Source organism: Nuphar pumila, chromosome 9 (assembly GCF_984573655.1).
Source record: "Nuphar pumila chromosome 9, dmNupPumi1.hap1.1, whole genome shotgun sequence".
NCBI classification, from domain to species: Eukaryota; Viridiplantae; Streptophyta; class Magnoliopsida; order Nymphaeales; family Nymphaeaceae; genus Nuphar; species Nuphar pumila.
The window spans coordinates 121,416,198-121,425,378 of record NC_143257.1 but is presented as its reverse complement, the minus strand read 5'-3'; the positions used below and the strand labels follow the sequence as shown (position 1 = coordinate 121,425,378).

Genomic DNA, 9,181 nt, shown 5'->3' with positions numbered 1-9,181 from the left:
GTATGGACTTAGGTGACAATTTAGACTGATTAAAAGGAACAAGGTGGGGGTAACAAGTGCATCAAAAGATTTTGAAATAATCATACTAAAAAGACCTTTTAAACACCATCTCAAAAGGTGACTTATCATTTAATGTGGTACTTGGGAGTTTGTTTATAATATGATCTGTCATGCGAAAAACATCATTAAACTATACCCATCTTAAGCACATGGATGTGTTTTCTTTCAAAAACTTTGTTTAGTTGTGGTGTGTGAGGATAGGACAACCACCTTTTAATACCATAGCTTACTAAAAATCCAGAAAAAATTGTTATTAAGAAATTCATTACCTCCATCACAATAAAAAGATTTGATCTCATGCACAAGTTGTTTTTCAACAATGGGTTTGAAAATTTTAAAACATCATTAGGTGTCAAACTTTCTAGATAATGGGAAAAACCATGAAAACCTTGAGTAATCATCAACCAAAAGAAGATAGTATATGAATCCTTGTCTTGACACGCATGGAGCAGGTCCTCATAAATCAACATGATTTAATTCAAGTGGTTGAAATGCATGAAAATCTACATGATCCAAAGTTAATTTATGCATTTTTGGTAATCACACAAGTAGAAAAAAATTGAAGAAATGTGTCCAAATCAATAGATAAAACGTTGTTTTTCTTAAGTGCAACTAACACCTTCCTCTCTAGATGGCCTAATCGACAGTGCCAAGTAACTGAACTTATTCCATTAATAGAAATGAACGCCATTGTCTTCTTACTACCATTTTTGGGTGAAAAATCATGCCACATGTATAGGACGACCCTAATCAATCCTCTTTTAAGGATGATTCATTTCTCTAAATCCTTCGCAGTAAATCCATTAGAGTTAAATTCAAACATACAATTGTTGTCATGAGTAAACTTGGCCACAAGCAAAAGGTTCTTTTTAATATTAAGATCCCGATGAACATCTTTTAAAATAAAAGACTTTGAGTTTGAGTTGAAGAAAATATTACTAAAATTAGAGATTGGCATATTAACACCATTTTTTACCATGATAGAGTTATTTCCTTGGTACTCTTTCTTATCTTTCATGTCATGATCCTCAAAGGACATATGATTTATGATACTAGTATGAAGGTATTAAACATCATCTTGGGAGGAGGAGCTTATAGTCATAACAACAAAAGCCTTGGGTATGTCATAACACCTGCAAGCCATGTGATTTTTGAGTCCATCAAATTGAACAACCACATGACCATCTTGGTTAGAATTGGGAGCTGGATTAAAGGAAGATTTCTGAGACTGAAAAATATTTTTAGCGTTCCTACTAAATCCATGACCTCTTCCTTCATGACCTTAAAAGTTATTTTCTTGACCTATACTACTTTATGAAAAGAAAGCAGTATAGCTGGATTCCACTTGGTGTGGTTGCTTAGCTATAAATGACTCAAGTCTCTTTTCTTGAGTAAGAAACATATCAAAAATCTCAACAAAGGTAGGTAGCTTATCTTGAAAAGCAGTAGTAATAAAGCTTTCATATTCAGAAGAGCGACCATTGAGAGCATGAAGAACAAGATATTCATCTTTGACTTTATTACCTATAGCACTCACAGAATCCGCAATAAATTTGACATGGTTGAGATATTCAACCATAGACTTTTCTTCTTTCTTAACATTTTCAAGTTCTATTTTTTAATTGAAGAACTCTTAACTTAGAGAGTGACGAATATGAATGTTCCAGTGCAAGCCAGACTTCTTAGGTAGTATAGAATCTTATGATTTGACGCATAACAGGCTCAGAGAGTGTATCCTTTATCCAGTTAAGGGTCAGTAGATCTTCCCTTTTTCATGAATAAAGAACTGGATTGGGGGATGACTACTCACCTTGAACAACAATCTGATTTGGTTGCAGATAAGACTTGTCTATATACTTGATTAGGTATTGACTATACATGACTGATTATATATGTGATCACCATAGCAAATAGTTTGAATTGTCAAGTTTGATGAAGACAAGAGTGGAAAAGACATTCTACAGAACAACAGGGCTGGAAGAAGAATTTGAACTAGTTGACAAGCTAGAGCTGGCCATGAGAAAACTTAGAGAGCACTATAGGGGATGATTTTACCGAATTGATTGTATCTGCTCTGATACCATGTAAAGGTTGTGAGAGATATATGAGGCACTCAACACACATATAGTTTATGTGGTTCACCAATGTGTGCCTACATCCATGGAAAGGTAAGAACTCTCATTATTTTCTTTCTCTTTCTCTTTCTATCTCTCTCTACATGATTTTTGAGGGATTCCATTAATATAAAACAAGTCTATTGCATGACTCAACAAAGGAAGTCTTCTCACAAAATGAACTTCCTAATATGTTGTGGAAAGGCCATCTTGAATCACCTCTTGCCTTTCTTGTCTGGATGTATTGCACTATTGATATATAGCTCCTACATGGTTTTCATATTGTAGTGTGGCTTCTTTATGTGGGTGATGGTTGGTGTCAACACTTTCTCTTTTGATCTTTTGTGTTGCAATTCCTGCTTCTCCTATTTTTTCTTAATTGTCACCCTTTTTGACAACTTTCATAATTCCCCAAATTACTACGATTAAGCCTAGAATCACTAGGATTAACACTTTCCTTCTCACTCACCCTCAAGTCCAATGTCTCCACTATGTTTGTGTCATCTCCCTTAATAGAGTGTGCCCCCATTGAACAATGGAGGATGGACAACCATGGGCACACAAAAAAATTGTTTTTTGGCATGTGGACAGGTCAGGCTAATCCATCATGTCCTATCCACAGATGCTAGTGGACATCATGTGCTATCTTGTCCAAGGGCCATATATGATTTAAACTCATCCTAAAGGGCTGGATCCAAAATGACCTCAATATATCTCCAAAAGTTTTTGATTGAGCTAGAACTTGACAAGGGCCGGGTAAGGATTTCAGTGGGTTTGGGTTAGGGTTAAAGTTCTTAGGCTCTAATGGGGTCAAGGCCTGATGTCACCCACCCGATGTTGAGGCATGATCCAGTGTTCAGGGGGTTAGGTGTTTGGCTCACTGAATAGGAAGGGAGACATGTACCCCCCTTTTTTTATGGAGAGGGACAGACACCATGTGTCTCTAGGGGTGTTAACAGGTTGGGTTTGGTTTGGACCCAGGTGGATCCAGACTTGGACCAGATTTTTGGGTATGGTATCGGGTTCGGACCCAGATCTAATCGGGTTTATGATAACAGAAACCATACCCGGACCCAGTAAGAACTACATGAACCAGACCTGGTAAAATAACATTTTATCATCTTTACAATGAAAATTCTTGGGTCTTAATCTGAACTCAGATCAGGCCCAGGTCTAGTATAAAATTTCACAAACTATACCAGGGTTCATGTATTAACGAGACCTTCAAGTCTGGACCCTGGTCTTAATCAGGCCTTCTTATTTGTCACCATTCCCGGACCCTATAGGGTTTGGTCAGGGTTGGGTCCGAGTAAAACTGACCCATTGACACCCCTATGTGGCTCCCCCATTTAGACTGAAAACGTTATAAGTTGTTTGTCATTGAACATTGGATATTCTTCACTCGATGTCCATCCTTATTTAGCCTTTGTTTAGCCAAGCATTTTAACAAAAAAGATTTGTTGAGTGCCTCCTAATTTTGCCCTAACTTGGTTCATTTGCACCATAGCCACTGAATGCCCCTTTGCATCCTATATTTGATAAAGTAACAAAAAATAGCACCAGGTGGCCACTGAGTGCACCTTTGTATCTGATAAGGGACAAACAAACTAGAAATAGCCCCAAAGCATGAAGCTATTTATTAATCACGTCTTTTTTGAATTTTTACTTTTCTATGTAAGAAAAGATTTTTTTAATTAATTTTATTGGCGATATTTGCTAATAAAAAGGTGAGAACAAAAAGTTCAATATATCATTATAAAAAACTTCAAACAACTCAGCTTTCTCATAAAAGTTCCTTCATGGGGGTAGGTGGGAATGACATCCAAAGCCCCAGATGATGACAGTGCTTATCCTCCTATATTGGGATAAGCCTTATCACAACTGTTGCCTTTTTCAGTTTCTTCAAGTACAAGTTAGATCTCTCTCTCTCTCTCTCTCTCTCTCTCTCTCTCTCTCTCTCTCTCTCTCTCTCTCTCTGTTGTTGTAAAGATAACATTCAAACAAGACGGCCATGTTAGTCAAAGTAGCCAAATTTATGGAACGACGTCTATAAATTTCCCACTTGTAATGAACTTCATTTATAAATTTTCAACTAGTACTACCTTAACTGCAAGTGAACCTCTTAGAGAGAGAGAGAGAGATTACAACCCAACACAAAGCCATGGGATGCAGGTCATCAAATATAGTGAATGTCATAGGGGTGGTTGTTATCCTCTTCTTCCTTGTTGGATCATCCATGGCTGTCGGCAATTGCAAAGGTATATCTATATACATCATTCATGCGCATCGATATAACAATCTTCCTCTTTTAACTCCTGTTTGGATAATGTCCTAGGCTTTGCATGTTATTAGCTAGAACATGAAATCGATCATTTGTTTTATTGGGTACATGATTGCTTGGCATTAGGGCTAGAAATGGATTGGATACAGGCAAATTCTTGCTAGATCAGAATCTGCAATTGAAATTTACTATGCAGATAAGATCAAATACAGTAGGGCTGAATTCGGATCCAAAATATTTGTGGTAATAGTGGAACCTGTGATGAAAACAATAAAAACTAAGATCTTTACATGTGAGAAACAAAACTTGATCAAGATCCAAATTTGTTCCGACTTAAAATACTAAAAAAAATCCAATCCCAAATGAATTCCCATTTAGCAAAGCAGAATGCAATCCAAAATCACATTTGGATCTTATTATAGGGTCTGAATCTGAAAGTAATATGTTGGATTGGGATGGGATATCTAATTATATCCTACCCGTTTGCAACCTAGTTTGCATGTTTTCTCTGGGCTTCGTCAAGTATAGGGACATGTTGAGGCATTATGCTGCTCCTTACATGGAAACATTGCATTTTTTTTCTCATCAGAGAGAGAGAGAGAGAGGGGCCACTCAACCCCATAGGTAGTAGTATGGCAAAAACTGTGCTAGTGAAGCCATAGACTGGATCTTGGTTAATTATTGATCGGATTCGTCTACCATAACTTAGATCAACTCTACTTCTAAGGACTTTCTGATGAAGTTGCACCAAATCATTTATCTTTACATTATAATTGTGATTATTTTGATCATTAATCTTTTGCTTCAAGACCATGAGATGCTAACATGGGATGCAACAATTGGGTGCAGGTAAGAGCGAATGGCCAGAACTGGTGGGTACACAAGGAAGGATTGCCGCAGCCATTATTGAAAGGGAGAACCACCATGTAAAGGCTGCCATTGTGAAGGTGGGAACAGGTGTTACTAAAGATTTTCGCTGCGACCGCGTTCGCGTCTGGGTTAACACCCATGGAAGGGTTGCTAGCACCCCTATCATACGATAAATGGCTCTTAAATATGTAACAATGTTACTTATAATTACTAAATAAGTTTGCTTGATGACCATTTATGTATCAACATAAATAGTTAATGAATAAAAAAGTTTGTCAATATCATGGATGAGTTTTGGAAGCCTTGTTGGTAATGATGATTCACAGCAATAGTATTGTTGAAGCTCGCTTGAACAACAATAACTGCTATTGGTGTTCGACACCCACTCTTACATGAACTAATGTGGGTATTTCTATGTAGATTATTTCTTGGTATAGTTTTTTGTTACATTTTATTTACTGAAAATGTCCCTACTGTCCTTGGAAAATGGCATGATCTCCAAAGTGCCTCACAATTTAACAAAATCCTCCCATATTTAAAATTTTGATTTTTGACTTTTTAAGCCATTTTTACCTTTCACATAAGCAAACCTGATCATGCGATAGATACATATGGCATCTGAAGGTCACAGCATCTCAATAAAAAGGACATTATCATGAACATTTCACTGATCTGAATTTTTTGAACTTAGCTAAGTTTAATCCCAACAAAGGAGATTCACATATCAAAAGTACACATCTTCTGAGGTTCTCAATTCCTATGTGAACCTTCTACAATTGAAATGTTCTAACTCATCATATCAAACTTGCAGATCTTTTGACATTCCTGCATACATCATGCAAACCTCCTTTAACTAAAAACTTGCTTAAAGTCAAGACAAACGTTCACAAATATGTGTCCGACTTTCTTAAATTTGTGTTGTGAATATCCTTAAAACTTCATGTATTTTCTGTTTTGAGCTCGACAAGTTCATGACCTTTGCTCAAATACCATGTGAACCACCTTTTAGTAAAATTCTTATAAAGTCTGGATACACATTCGCAAATGTGTATCCTGACTTTCACAAATATGTGTGTACGTCCTTACCTTTACATGTTTTTTTATTATAGGTTTTTCACACATTTGTGGACATCTCAACCTTCACACATATAATATGCAAACCTCCTTTAATTAAAATTACAGAACATCAGGACGCATATCCATAAATTCAGACATTTGCAAAAGGTTCACATCAGCAAGTGTTATACGTGAGACTCTTATTAATGCAAAACAAATATAATTAAGATGAGAATATCCTTACTTGCACATGTGAATGTCCTTCACACATTTGCAGATGTTCTCCTGAGGTTATTGACAAGACTCACAGACATCTTTTGTATATGAAAAACTTATGTCCTCAGTTGTGGACATTCTAGACATTCACATATTCAACATGAGATTCACAAATATTCTCATGACTTTTTTGTGAATCTCCTCATCCTCACACAAAATATTTGTGAACCTCTGTACAAGCATTAAATGCGAGCTTGTTTTATATGAAAGTTTTGTTTTCCATATGAGGACCATTTTTGCTTAAAATTAGGATTCTTAGTTAGGGTTTTGTAGTCATCAATCTATTTCTCCTGGTATGTTTTTTTCAGCAAGGTGACATTTATCTTGCCTTATCTCTACCATGCAGTGGCACATCAAACGAGTTTTTGAGTGTTCGACATATCATCATAGCAAAAAAAATTTGTAAGCACAAGTTTCGCTCATTGTAATAGTTATTAGTTAAATTTTGAAAGACATGAATAAGTCATTTTATGAAACAATGACATAATTCTCAAGTTATTTTTGCATATTCAATAGTCTATTTTATTTTTTGTTTAATTTAATTTCATGTGAGTCACTTTTTGTCTACTTCTTTTCCTTAATTTGGTAAGTCTCTATCATCGAATTTGGTTGTTTATTTTGTATTATAAAGATGATTAGGAAACAATGGCATAATTTTTATGTTATTTTTGTATTTTTATTGCCCTATTCCATTTCTTTTATGCAATTCAATTTTATGTGAGTCTTCTTTGCTTGATTATTTACTTATATCCTCGAATTTAGTTGTGTAAAAAATTATTAGTTTTTTATTATAAAAATAATGAGTGAAGAAACTGTCATTAAGGAAACAACACCTATTAATGGATCATAGAAATTGGTAGGATATGCGCGTGCTATAGAGAGGCATTTAAATTTTCTCTCTCTACCATAAATCTTGTGTAATATACTGAAATTGTTTTCTCTTGAATATTGTTTTTTTAGAAACAATACCCACTGGTTGATGGTTTGTAATATGTGGCATGAGAGAGGTTTGATACTTGGATAAATAGGAAACATGTGGCTAAGAGTATGAGTTTATGATATAATTCATAAAAAAATGTAGCATTGATATAAGATGAGGTCTAGGTTGATGCAATCAAATAAGAAGCCTCAAACATATTCACTAAAAAGGAGGCTTCAATACAAAAAAAATTGCTATAAAAAGGATGTGTTTGTATCTACAGTCATGTCTATCATCTAGGAAGCATTTAAAGAGGGAGATGATAGTGAGCGGTCAATGCTTAAGGAGTGTAAGAATCCATTAACTTTGGATTTCTTGATAGTTACTAACCTACAAACCCGACTAAAGAAAGCAAAAGACATAGCCACCTGTAGTGGCAATGATGAGATAAAAATGGAGAGGATGTATATCATGAGGGTGAAGAGGGTTGAGGAGGAACACCAGCAAGGAGAGGTTGTCAAGGCCGAGGTAGAGGAGACTATGGAGAAGAGACAAGATATGCTTCAAGCAAATAAAGAGATCAATGTTGTGGTAAAGAGTAAGGTTGTTGGTGGTGAGAGGGTAGAGAAGAAACCTAAGGGAGGAGAAGAAGGTTGTGGTTGGTGAGAGGATAGAAGAGGATTTACAACAAAAAAAGGAGGCTGAGGTGAAGCTTGACAGTGAAAAAAGGGTGGAGAAAGGGGAGGATAGAGTTCATCCCATGGAAGAGGTAATACACGCTTCCACGAAGGGGTTGCAATGGCTCACAACTAGTACTCATGGATATGTACTTTCTAGATTTATTGATGTGTATGCAATAGGAAAACATGTTTATAAGATGTTTGTGATCAATGTGAAACATGTTTATAAGATAACCACTTTGAATTTTGTAATTTATGATCATGTATTAAATGGTTGATGTTTATGCAATAGTGGGTCAATATTTTTTTTTATGTATGCAATTCTAGATGCAACACTTTTATACTCAAGTTTTAGATGCTAGATTAAAGGAACTGACCTTTGTTTATAGAATTTTTGATAGATTATAGACCTTGAAAACTAGATTCAATAGATATTTATATTTAATTATTTAAATATAAAGACTATATAGGTGCTTCATTCTAATGTGCTTGAAATGCTAGTGTCAAGTTTTGATTATTGTTACGGGCGATGCTTTAGTAAGCTAAAGGGATAAGAAAGATTTTGGAAGGTTAAATCTATGTGGTGCAAGGTTTAATAAGGTGGCTCTTAGCCTATCTTTCCTCATGGAAGTTTTTATTAAATAAGTTATGGCCAGTATAACAATAATTTAACTTAGTCAAACCATGATTTTGTAGTCATTAAAAGATTGTATTATATTACCAAAAGGTTAAGTTATTTTGGTTGTAAATTTTGATTATAGAATTGAAAATGATTTTTATTGTGTTAGAATAGTAACATTAGCTACTTTAATTATTTTTAATTAGAAATATGAAATCATCATTTTTGTTATTAGAATTGTATGTAACTAGACTAAAAATTGTGATTCTTAAAAACATTTTATTTGCCATGACAATTTGTAGGTCA

At 35.0% G+C, this 9,181-nt stretch overlaps 1 pseudogene; it reads left to right on the top strand.

Moving 5' to 3' along the window:
* The first annotated feature begins 4,335 nt into the window (after positions 1 to 4,335).
* Positions 4,336 to 5,604, top strand: LOC149829145 (inhibitor of trypsin and hageman factor pseudogene; annotated as a pseudogene).
* The last annotated feature ends 3,577 nt before the right edge of the window (positions 5,605 to 9,181 follow it).